Genomic DNA, 13,463 nt, shown 5'->3' with positions numbered 1-13,463 from the left:
ATAAATAAAAAACTATAAATAGAACTGTAACAACACGATTGCGTATGAACAAAAGTTACATGGCAGTGTGATGGTAATGTGCATTCAACCCTGCTTTTTTTACAAGACACTTGCAATTGGACAAGGATTTAAATCATCAAAAGTTCAATTCAATACATCAATCCGCAACAAGTGTGTACCTGCAAAGAAATAATGATCATCAAATTACAATAGAGAAACATGGTAATGTTTGGCATGTATCACTATTTCACTCTCAGAATCATTACAATACATTAAGCTATTAGAAAAATAAGAAGTCTTTGCAATGGCAGGTAGCACCCACATACGCATGCTGTCATTCCCATCCACACTCAGCACCATCATCTGTACCTGCACCCTGAACTCACTTAATGAGTTTCTAAACACACAAAAGTTTTTTTTCGCGAATACGCAAAGCTTGTGTATCATTCATTGATAGGGAGAAGATTAGTAGTACAGGAGAAATGGGTGGGGGACGCAAGATAGCTGCGTGCACAAGGATGGCGCAGGATCTAGCGTGAGCATGATGGAACATGGGTTTGCTCAGGCCCCCCAAAAAAGAAGAGGCTACGGCGCGATCGTAGCTAGGCCCTGTGCGCCGGCTCGCTTCCAGGAGTGCACGTCTTCCTTGATGGCCTGCAGGAGCCGTATAACAGAAGGTGTGCAGCCGTCAAAAACGCAGGCGTTCCGGTGTTTCCAGAGAGACCATGCCGCGAGCAAGATGAGCGAGGAGATGCCCTTCCTATGGGTGGCAGGAGCGGCTTGCGCAGTGCCATGCCACCAGTCCAGGCAGTTGTCGGTCGGCAATGGCGCAGCGGCGTTGGGGTAGCACCAAGCTAGTAGGTCATGCCAAATTTGCCGCGAGAAGGGGCAGGCAACCAGCAGGTGCTTCATCGATTCGATGTCTTGGTCGCAGAATAAGCAAAGTGGGTGATGTGGCAGGCCATGGCGAGCAAGGCGGGCCGACGTCCAGCAACGGTCTTGAAGCGCAAGCTATGCGAAGAACTTGGTCCGGAGGGGAGCCCAGGTTCGCCAAGTCAGCTGCCAATGGGTAGCGCGGACTGACCCGTGGAAGAGGGCGGCGTAGCAAGATTTAGCGGACTATGTGCCATTGTCTGTCCACCGCCACCGTAGGATGTTGGGGCTGGTCGTTGAGGGTTGACGTCTACTACACAACCTTTTCCTTGTAGACGTTGTTGGGCCTCCAAGTGCAGAGGTTTGTAGGACAGTAGCAAATTTCCCTCAAGTGGATGACCTAAAATTTATCAATCCGTAGGAGGTGTAGGATGAAGATGGTCTCTCTCAAGCAACCCTACAACCAATTAGCAAAGAGTCTCTTATGTCCCCAACACACCCAGTACAATGGTAAATTGTATAGGTGGACTAGTTCGGCGAAGAGATGGTGATACAAGTGCAATATGGATGGTAGATATGAGTATTTGTAATTTGAAAAATATAAAAACAGCAATGTAGCAAGCGATAAAAGTGAGCGTAAACGGTATTGCAATGGTAGGAAACAAGGCCTAAGGTTCATACTTTCACTAGTGCAAGTTCTCTCAACAATAATAACATAACTAGATCATATAACTATCCCTCAACATGCAACAAAGAGTCACTCGAAAGCCACTAATAGCGGAGAACAAACAAAGAGATTATGGTAGGGTATGAAACCACCTCAAAGTTATCCTTTCAGATCTATCTATTCAAGAGTCCGTAGTAAAATAACATGAAGCTATTCTTTCCGTTCGATCTATCATAGAGTTCGTACTAGAATAACACCTTAAGACACAAATCAACCAAAATCATAATGTCACCTAGATACTCCATTGTCACCTCAAGTATCCGTGGGCATGATTATACGATATGCATCACACAATCTCAGATTCATCTATTCAACCAACACAAAGTACTTCAAAGAGTGCCCCAAAGTTTCTACCGGAGACTCAAGACGAAAACGTGTGCCAACCCCTATGCATAGGTTCCCAAGGTCACGGAACCCGCAAGTTGATCACCAAAACATACATCAAGTGAATCACGTGAATATCCCATTGTCACCACAGATAAGCACATGCAAGACATACATCAAGTGTTCTCAAATCCTTAAAGACTATATCCTATAAGATAACTTCAAAGGGAAAACTCAATCCATTACAAGAGAGTAGAGGGGGAGAAACATCATAAGATCCAACTATAATAGCAAAGCTCGTGATACATCAAGATCGTGCCAAATCAAGAACACGAGAGAGAGAGAGAGAGAGAGAGAGAGAGAGAGAGAGAGAGAGAGAGAGAGAGAGAGAGAGAGAGAGAGAGAGAGATCAAACACATAGCTACTGGTACATACCCTCAGCCCCGAGGGTGAACTACTCCCTCCTTGTCATGGAGAGCACCGGGATGATGAAGATGGCCACCGGCGAGGGATCCTCCCTCCGGCAGGGTGCCGGAACAGGGCCCCGATTGGTTTTTCGTGGCTACAGAGGCTTGCGGCGGTGGAACTCCCGATCTATTGTGTTCCTTAAAGGTTTCAGTACTTATAGGATTTTGTGGCGTAGGTTTCACGTCAGGGGGGTCTTCGGGCTGTCCACGAGGCAGGGGCACGCCCTAGGGGGTGGGCATGGCCCCCACCCTTGTGGGCAGCCCGGGACTCTTCTGGCCCAACTCTTGCACTCTAGGGGCTTATTTTGGTCCATAAAAATTCGTGAAAAATTGGCACGTCAATTGGACTCCGTTTGGTATTCCTTTTCTGTAAAACTCAAAAACAAGGAAATACAGAAACTGGCACTTGGTTCTAGGTTAATAGGTTAGTCCCAAAAATCATATAAAATAGCATATAAATGCATATAAAACATCCTAGATGGATAATATAATAGCATGAATACTTCATAAATTATAGATACATTGGACACGTATCAGCATCCCCAAGCTTAATTCTTGCTCGTCCTCGAGTAGGAAAATGATAAAAGAAATAATAAAGTGTGAATGCTAGTAGGTGCACAAGTTTGATCAATGATAATTTCAATCACCTTTTCTAGCATCATTATGTGTCATAACAGTAGCTCATCTCATAAAACTTTTCATGATCAAGTAACAAGCTATTCACATGTTAAAGCATAGACCATAAACTTTCTTGAAAACTAGCAAACTACTTTCTCAGTCATCAAACAATTGCAATTCATCTTATTTTCAGGAAGGGTCTATGTCAGAGCTTTGATTTCTCAAATCCCACATACTCAAGTATCATATAGTCTTCCATGATTGCTACCACTCAAAGCATATTTTTAGAACAAATAGCATCCATCGAACACAGAGAAAGATAGGGGCTTAGTGTTTCGCCTCCCAACTTATTTATCATATAGATAATTGTTAACAATAATAATTCATGATCAAATATATTTGAATGGCCATATATGCTTAGATCTTTCCCCATCACATGATGCTTGCCAACTAAATAGTAGGTAGGAATGAGAAGGAATACTACTGACTCTTGCATAAAAGTAAAAGATAGGCCCTTCGCAGAGGGAAGCAGGGATTTGCAGAGGTGCGAGAGCTCGATTTTGAAATAGAGATAAATAATTTTGAGAGGTATGCTTTCGTTGTCAACATAACAACCAAGAGTTCCCAATATCTTCCATACTATATACATTATAGGCGGTTCCCAAACAGAATGGTAAAGTTTTTACTCCCCCTCCACCAACAATCATCAATCCATGGCTTGCGTGAAACAACGGGTGCCTCCAACTAACATCAATCCTAGGGGAGTTTTTGTTTGCAATTATTTTGATTTGATTTTGATCTTTTGATCATGGGACTAGGCATCCCAGTTAGCAGCCATTTTTCTCGTGAATGATGAGCGGAATCCACTCACCGTGAGAATAACCCACCTAGCATGGAAGATACTGACAGCCCCTAGTCACTACATGAGCGATTCGGGCATACAAAACATATTATTATTTGAAGGTTTAGAGTTTGGCACATGCAAATTTACTTGGAACGGCAAGTAAATACCGCATATAGGTAGATATGATGGACACTCATGGAAGAAACTTGGTTCAAGGAATTTGGATGCACAAGTAGTATTCCCGCTTAGTACAGATATTTAGACTAGCAAAGGATTCTAAATAGCAAGCACCACATGTTGGAGGATCTATAACAATATAACTTCTATACAAATATACCCAAGCATAACTCATTATGTTGTCTTCCTTGTCCAATTTCAACTAATTTTCTCGGGTTTGAAAATAATTAATGGGGCTCACAATCATAGAAGATGTCTAAGATAGTATATTTATATGTGAAATCTCTCTTCCTTCAATATTCTTTCATGAATTGTTCAAGTACATATATAATTTCACATTTCTGATATTCAAACCATTCAACCATTTACTCATAGGATATAAGTGAAGCACACGAGTAAATGACAAACTACTCCAAAAAGATATAAGTGAGAAGATCAATGAGTACTTAAATAATTATGTAGCTATGTGAAGACTCTCTAACATTTAAGAATTTCTGATCTTGGTATTTTATTCAAATAGCAAGCAAAATAAAACAAAATGACATTTCAAGGATAGCACACATCATGTGAAAAAGCAAAAACTTAGGTTCAAACGATACTAACTGATGATTGTTGAAGAAGAAAGGTGGGATGCCTACCGGGGCATCCCCAAGCTTAGATGCTTGAGACTTCTTGAAATATTAGCTTGGGGTGCCTTGGGAATCCCCAAGCTTGAGCTTTTGTGTCTCCTTAATTCCTGTCATATCACGGTTTTCCTAAATTTCAAAAATTTCATCCACACAAAACTCAACAAGAACTCGTGAGATAAGCTAGTATAAACCAATGCAAAACCTTATCATTTTCTACTGTAACAAATCACTAGAATTATTATTCAACATTGCAAAATAAATGCCTCTGCATATTTAATACTCCTATCCTCAAATAAAATCATTAAACAAGCAAACATATGCAAACAATGCAAACATAACAACAATCTGCCAAAACAGTATAGTCTGTAAAGAATGCAAGATTCATCATACTTCCCTAACTCCAAAAATTATGAGAAAATACTACACTGTAGAAGATTTATCAGAGCTCATTATGCAGAAAGATTCAATATTATATCATTCTCTAACTTTTCTAGGGAATTTTTGCAACAGCGGTAAACTTTCTGTTTTGAAATAGCAACATGTATACTTGCAAAATAAGCATGGTAAAGGCTATCCTTGACATTTTTATTGAAAATATAGATGCAAAATATTATTACAAATAACAGCAAGCAAATAGTAACAAAATAAAATGACACTCCAAGCAAAACACATATCATGTGGTGAATAAAAATATAGCTCCAAGTAAAGTTACTGATGAACGAAGACGAAAGAGGGGATGCCCCAACGAAGACGAAAGAGGGGATGCCCTCCGGGGCATCCCCAAGCTTAGGCTCTTGGTTGTCCTTGACTATTACCTTGGGGTGCCTTGGGCATCCCCAATCTTAGGATCTTGCCACTCCTTATTCCATAGTCCATCGAATCTTTACCCAAAACCTGAAAACTTCACAACACAAAACTCAACAGAAAATCTCATGAGCTCCGTTAGTACAAGAAAACAAACCACCACTTTAAGGTACTGTAATGAACTCATTATTTATTTATATTGGTGTTATATCTATTTTATTCCAACTTCTCTATGGTTCATACCCTCCGATACTACTCATAGATTCATCAAAAATAAGCAAACAACACATAGAAAACAGAATCTGTCAAAAACTGAACAATCTCTAGTAATCTGTATCAAAGGTATACTTATGGAACTCCAAAAATTCTGAAATAAATTGGTGGACCTGAGGAATTTGTCTATTAATCATCTGCAAAAAGAATCAACCTAAAAGCACTCTCCAGTAAAACAATTGGCAGCTAATCTCGTGAGTGCTAAAGTTTCTGTTTGTTTACAGCAAGATCATATAGACTTCACCCAAGTCTTCCCAAAGGTTCTACTTGGCACAAACACTAACTAAAACATAAAACCACATTTAACCAGAGACTAGATGAATTATTTATTACTAAACAGGAACAAAATCAAAGGACACAAATAAAATTGGGTTGCCTCCCAACAAGCGCTATCGTTTAACGCCCCTAGCTAGGCATGATGATTTCAATGATGCTCACATAAAAGATAAGAATTGAAACATAAAGAGAGCATCATGAAGAATACGACTAGCACATTTAAGTCTAACCCACTTCCTATGCATAGGGATTTTGCGAGCAAACAACTTATGGGAACAATAATCAACTAGCATAGGAAGGCAAAACAAGCATAACTTCAAAATTTTAAGCACATAGAGAGGAAACTTGATATTATTGCAATTCCTACAAGCTAATGTTACTCTCTCATAATAATATTTAGTAGCATCATGAATGAATTCAACAATATAACCAGCACCTAAAGCATAGAAATTTTACTACTCTCCACATAAGCAAATTTCTTCTCATGAATAATAGTGGGAGCAAACTCAACAAAATAATTATCATGTGAGGCATAATCCAATTGAAAACTAAAATCATGAAGACAAGTTTCATGGTTATCATTATTCTTTATAGCATACGTATCATCACAATAATCTTCATAAATAGGAGGCGCACATGCTTTCATCATTTAAAAATTGATCCTCAAAACTTGGGGGACAAAAAATATCATATTCATCAAACATAGCATCCCCAAGCTTGTGGCTTTGCATATCATTAGAATCATGGGTATTCAAAGAATTCATACTAATAACATTGCAATCATGCTCATCATTCAAATATTTACAAACATTTTATAGATTTCTTGCTCTAGCACTTGGTCACAATTTTCCTTACCATCATTCTCATGAAAGATATTAAAAAGATGAAGCGTGTGAGACAAACTCAATTCCATTTTTTTGTAGTTTTCTTTTAAACATTAAACTAGTGATAAAAACTAGAAACAAAAATATTCGATTGCAAGATCTAAAGATATACCTTTAAGCACTCACCTCCCCGGCAACGGCGCCAGAAAAGAGCTTGATGTCTACTACACAACCTTCTCCTTGTAGACGTTGTTGGGCCTCCAAGTGCAGAGGTTTGTAGGACAGTAGCAAATTTCCCTCAAGTGGATGACCCAAGGTTTATCAATCCATAGGAGGCGTAGGATGAAGATGGTCTCTCTCAAGCAACCCTGCAACCAATTAGCAAAGAGTCTCTTTTGTCCCCAAGACACCCAGTACAATGGTAAATTGTATAGGTGGACTAGTTCAGCGAAGAGATGGTGATACAAGTGCAATATGGATGGTAGATATGAGTATTTGTAATCTGAAAATATAAAAACAGCAATGTAGCAAGCGTTAAAAGTGAGCGTAAACGGTATTGCAATGGTAGGAAACAAGGCCTAAGGTTCATACTTTCACTAGTGCAAGTTCTCTCAACGATAATAACATAACTAGATCATATAAATATCCCTCAACATGCAACAAAGAGTCACTCCAAAGCCACTAATAGCGGAGAACAAACAAAGAGATTATGGTAGGGTATGAAACAACCTCAAAGTTATCCTTTCAGATCTATCTATTCAAGAGTCCGTAGTAAAATAACATGAAGCTATTCTTTCCGTTCGATCTATCATAGAGTTCGTACTAGAATAACACCTTAAGACACAAATCAACCAAAACCCTAATGTCACCTAGATACTCCGTTGTCACCTCAAGTATCCGTGGGCATGATTATACAATATGCATCACACAATCTCAAATTTATTTATTCAACCAACACAAAGTACTTCAAAGAGTACCCCAAAGTTTCTACCGGAGAGTCAAGACGAAAACGTGTGCCAACCACTATGCATAGATTCCCAAGGTCACGGAACCCGCAAGTTGATCACCAAAACATACATCAAGTAAATCACGTGAAGAATATTCCATTGTCACCACAGATAAGCACATGCAAGACATACATCAAGTGTTCTCAAATCTTTAAAGACTCAATCCGATAAGATAACTTCAAAGGGAAAACTCAATCCATTACAAGAGAGTAGAGGGGGAGAAACATCATAAGATCCAACTACAATAGAAAAGCTCGCGATACATCAAGATCGTGCCAAATCAAGAACACGAGAGAGAGAGAGAGAGAGAGAGAGATCAAACACATAGCTACTGGTACATACCCTCAGCCCCGAGGGTGAACTACTCCCTCCTCGTCATGGAGAGCGTCGGGATGATGAAGATGGCCACCGGTGAGGGATCACCCCTCCGGCAGGGTGCGAGAATAGGGTCCCGATTGCTTTTTGGTGGCTACAGAGGCTTGTGGCGACGGAACTCCTGATCTATTGTGTTCCTTGGAGGTTTCAGTATTATAGGATTTTTTGGCATAGGTTTCACGTCAGGGGGTCTTCGGGCTGTCCACGAGGCAGGGGGGCGCGCCCTAGGGGGGTGGGCAGCCCGGGACTCTTTTGGCCCAACTCTTGCACTCTAGGGGCTTCTTTTCGTCCATAAAAATTCGTTAAAAATTGGCACGTCAATTGGACTCAGTTTGGTAATACTTTTCTATAAATGCATATAAAACATCCTAGATGGATAATATAATAGCATGAATACTTCATAAATTATAGATACGTTGGAGACGTATCAGCATCCCCAAGCTTAATTCCTGCCCGTCCTCGAGTAGGTAAATGATAAAAGTAATAATAAAGTGTGAATGCTAGCAGGTGCACAAGTTTGATCATTGATAATTTCAATCACCTTTTCTAGCATCATTATGTGTCATAAGAGTAGCTCATATCATAAAACTTTTCATGATCAAGTAACAAGATATTCACATGTTAAAGCATAGACCATAAACTTTCTTGAAAACTAGCAAACTACTTTCTCAGTCATCAAACAATTGCAATTCATCTTATTATCAGGAAGGGTCTATGTTAGAGCTTTGATTCATCAAATCCCACATACTCAACTATCATATAGTCTTCCATGATTGCTACCACTTAAACCATATTTGTAGAACAAATAGCATCCATCGAACATAGAGAAAGATAGGGGCTTAGTGTTTCGCCTCCCAACTTATTTATAAAATAGATAATTGTCAACAATAATAATTCATGATCAAATATATTTGAATGGCCATATATGCTTAGATCTTTCCCCATCACATGATGCTTGCCAACTAAATAGTAGGTTGGAATGAGAAGGAATACTACTGACTCTTGCATAAAAGTAAAAGATAGGCCCTTCGCAGAGGGAAGCATGGATTTGCAGAGGTGCCAGAGCTCGATTTTGAAATAGAGATAAATAATTTTGAGAGGTATGCTTTCATTGTCAACATAACAACCAAGAGTTCCCAATATCTTCCATACTACATACATTATAGGCGGTTCCCAAACAGAATGGTAAAGTTTTTACTCCCCCACCACCAACTATCATCAATCCATGTCTTGCCCGAAACAATGGGTGCCTCCAACTAACATCAATCCTGGGGGAGTTTTTGTTTGCAATTATTTTGATTTGATTTTGATCTTTTGATCATGGGACCGGGCATCCCAGTTACCAGCCATTTTTCTCGTGAATGATGAGCGGAGTCTACTCATCGTGAGAATAACCCACCTAGCATGGAAGATACTGATAGCCCCTAGTTGCTACATGAGCGATTCGGGCATACAAAACATATTATTATTTGAAGGTTTAGAGTTTGGCACATGCAAATTTACTTGGAACGACAGGTAAATATCGCATATAGGTAGATATGGTGGATACTCATGGAAGAAACTTGGTTCAAGGAATTTGGATGCACAAGCAGTATTCCCGCTTAGTACAGATATTTAGACTAGCAAAGGATTCTAAATAGCAAGCACCACATGTTGGAGGATCTATAACAATATAACTTCTATACAAATATACCCAAGCATAACTCATTATGTTGTCTTCCTTGTCCAATTTCAACTAATTTTCTCAGGTTTGAAAATAATTAATGGGGCTCACAATCATATAAGATGTCTAAGATAGTATATTTATATGTGAAATCTCTCTTCCTTCAATATTATTTCATGAATTGTTCAAGTACATATATAATTTCAGATTTATGATATTCAAATCATTCAACCATTTACTCATAGGATATAAGTGAAGCACACGAGTAAATGACAAACTACTCCAAAAAGATATAAGTGAAGATCAATGAGTAGTTAAATAATTATGTAGCTATGTGAAGACTCTCTAACATTTAAGAATTTCAGATCTTGGTATTTTATTCAAACAACAAGCAAAACAAAACAAAATGACATTTCAAGGATAGCACACATCATTTGAAAAAGCGAAAACTTAGGTTCAATCGATACTAACCAATAATTGTTGAAGAAGGTGGGATGCCTACCGGGGCATCCCCAAGCTTAGATGCTTGAGACTTCTTGAAATATTATCTTGGGGTGCCTTGGGCATCCCCAAGCTTGAGCTTTTGTGTCTCCTTAATTCCTCTCATATCATGGTTTTCCTAAATCTCAAAAACTTCATCCACACAAAACTCAACAAGAACTCGTAAGATAAGCTAGTATAAACCAATGCAAAACCTTATCATTTTCTACTGTAACAAATCACTAGAATTATAATTCAACATTGCATACTAAATGCCTCTGCACATTTAATACTCCTATCCATGAGAAAAATACTACACTGTATAAGATTTATCAAAGCTCATTATGCAAAAATATTCAATATTATATCATTCTCTGACTTTTCTAGGGAATTTTTGCAACAATGGTAAACTTTCTGTTTTGAAACAGCAACATGTATACTTGCAAAATAAGCATGGTAAAGGCTATCCTTGACATTTTTATTGAATATATAGATGCAAAATATTATTATAAATAACAGAAAGCAAATAGTAACAAAATAAAATGACGCTCCAAGCAAAACACATATCATGTGGTGAATAAAAATATAGCTCCAAGTAAAGTTACCGATGAACGAAGACGAAAGAGGGGATGCCCTCCGGGGCATCCCCAAGCTTAGGCTCTTGGTTGTCCTTGAATATTACCTTGGGGTTCCTTGGGCATCCCCAAGCTTAGGCTGTTGCCACTCCTTATTCCATAGTCCATCGAATCTTTACCCAAAACTTGAAAACTTCACAACACAAAACTCAACAGAAAATCTCATGAGCTCCGTTAGTACAAGAAAACAAACCACCACTTTAAGGTACTGTAATTAACTCATTATTTATTTTTATTGGTGTTATATCGAATGTATTCCAACTTCTCTATGGTTCATACCCTCCGATACTACTCATAGATTCATCAAAATAAGCAAACAACACATAGAAAACAGAATTTGTCAAAAACTGAACAGTCTGTAGTAATCTGTATCAAACATATACTTATGGAACTCCAAAAATTCTGAAATAAATTGGTGGACCTGAGGAATTTGTCTATTAATCATCTGCAGAAAGAATCAACCTAAAAGCACTCTCCAGTAAAGAAACTGGCAGCTAATCTCGTGAGTGCTAAAGTTTCTGTTTTTTTTATGGCAAGATCATATAGACTTCACCCAAGTCTTCCCAAAGGTTCTACTTGGCACAAACACAAATTAAAACATAAAACCACATATAACCAGAGGCTAGATGAATTATTTATTACTAAACAGGAACAAAATCAAAGGACAAAAATAAAATTGGGTTGCCTCCCAGCAAGCGCTATCGTTTAACGCCCCTAGCTAGGCATGACGATTTCAATGACGCTCATATAAAAGATAAGAATTGAGACATAAAGAGAGCATCATGAAGAATATGACTAGCACATTTAAGTCTAACCCACTTCCTATACATAGGGATTTTGTGAGCAAACAACTTATGGGAACAATAATCAACTAGCATAGGAAGGCAAAACAAGCATATCTTCAAAATTTTAAGCACATAGAGAGGAAACTTGATATTATTGCAATTCCAGAAGCTAATGTTCCTCTCTCATAATAATTTTCAGTAGCATCATGAATGAATTCAACAATATAACCAGCACCTAAAGCATTCTTTTCATGACCTACTTGCATAGAAATTTTACTACTCTCCACATAAGCAAATTTCTTCTCATGAATAATAGTGGGAGCAAACTCAACAAAATAATTATCATGTGAGGCATAATCCAATTGAAAACTAAAATCATGATGACAAGTTTCATGGTTATCATTATTCTTTATAGCATACGTATCATCACAATAATCATCATAAATAGGAGGCATGCTTTCATCATAAAAAAATTGCTCATCAATACTTGGGGGACAAAAAATATCATATTCATCAAACATAGCATCCCGAAGCTTGTGGCTTTGCATATCATTAGAATCATGGGTATTCAAAGAATTCATACTAATAACATTGCAATCATGCTCATCATTCAAAGATTTAGTGCCAAACATTTTATAGATTTCTTCTTCTAGCACTTGAGCACAATTTTCCTTACCATCATTCTCACGAAAGATATTAAAAAGATGAAGCGTATGAGACAAACTCAACTCCATTTTTTTGTAGTTTTCTTTTATAGATTAAACCAGTGATTAAAATACGAAACAAAAATATTCTATTGCAAGATCTAAAGATATACCTTCAAGCACTCACCTCATCGGCAACTGCGCCAGAAAAGAGCTTGATGTCTACTACACAACCTTCTCCTTGTAGACGTTGTTGGGCCTCCAAGTGCAGAGGTTTGTAGGACAGTAGCAAATTTCCCTCAAGTGGATGACCTAAGGTTTATCAATCCGTAGCAAGCGTAGGATGAAGATGGTCTCTCTCAAGCAACCCTGCAACCAAATAGCAAAGAGTCTCTTGTGTCCCCAACGCACCCAATACAATGGTAAATTGTATAGGTGCACTAGTTCGGCGAAGAGATGGTGATACAAGTGCAATATGGATGGTACTTATGAGTATTTGTAATCTATAAATATAAAAACATCAGGTGTCTAGTCCTGGAAGTTGTCAGTCGGCAATGGCGCAGTGGCACCGGGGTAGCACCAGGCTAGTAGGTCATGCCAAATTTGCCGCGAGATGGGGCAGGCAACCAGCAGGTGCTTCATCGATTCGATGCCTTGGTTGCAGAATAAGCAAAGTGGGTGATGCGGCAGGCCATGGCGAGCAAGGCGGGCCGACGTCCAGCAACGGTCTTGAAGCGCAAGCCATGCGGAGAACTTGATCCGGAGGGGAGCCCAGGTTCGCCAAGTCAGCTGCCAATGGGTAGCGCAGACTGACCCATGGAAGAGGGCGGCGTAGCAAGATTTAGCGGAGTATGTGCCATTGTCTGTCCACCGCCACCATAGGATGTCAGGCTGGTCGTTGAGGGTCATGCGGCTGAGGCATCGCCAAAGGTCGATATATTCCACGATGGCGACCGGCGTGAGGGCGCCGAGAATGTCGCGAACCCAGGCGCGGTGGGTGAGCCCATCCGCTACCGTACGCTGCTTGCGCTGCCGCTT

The sequence above is a fragment of the Triticum aestivum genome, chromosome 6B (assembly GCF_018294505.1).
Source record: "Triticum aestivum cultivar Chinese Spring chromosome 6B, IWGSC CS RefSeq v2.1, whole genome shotgun sequence".
Taxonomy (NCBI): Eukaryota; Viridiplantae; Streptophyta; class Magnoliopsida; order Poales; family Poaceae; genus Triticum; species Triticum aestivum.
This window is presented reverse-complemented; position numbering follows the sequence as displayed.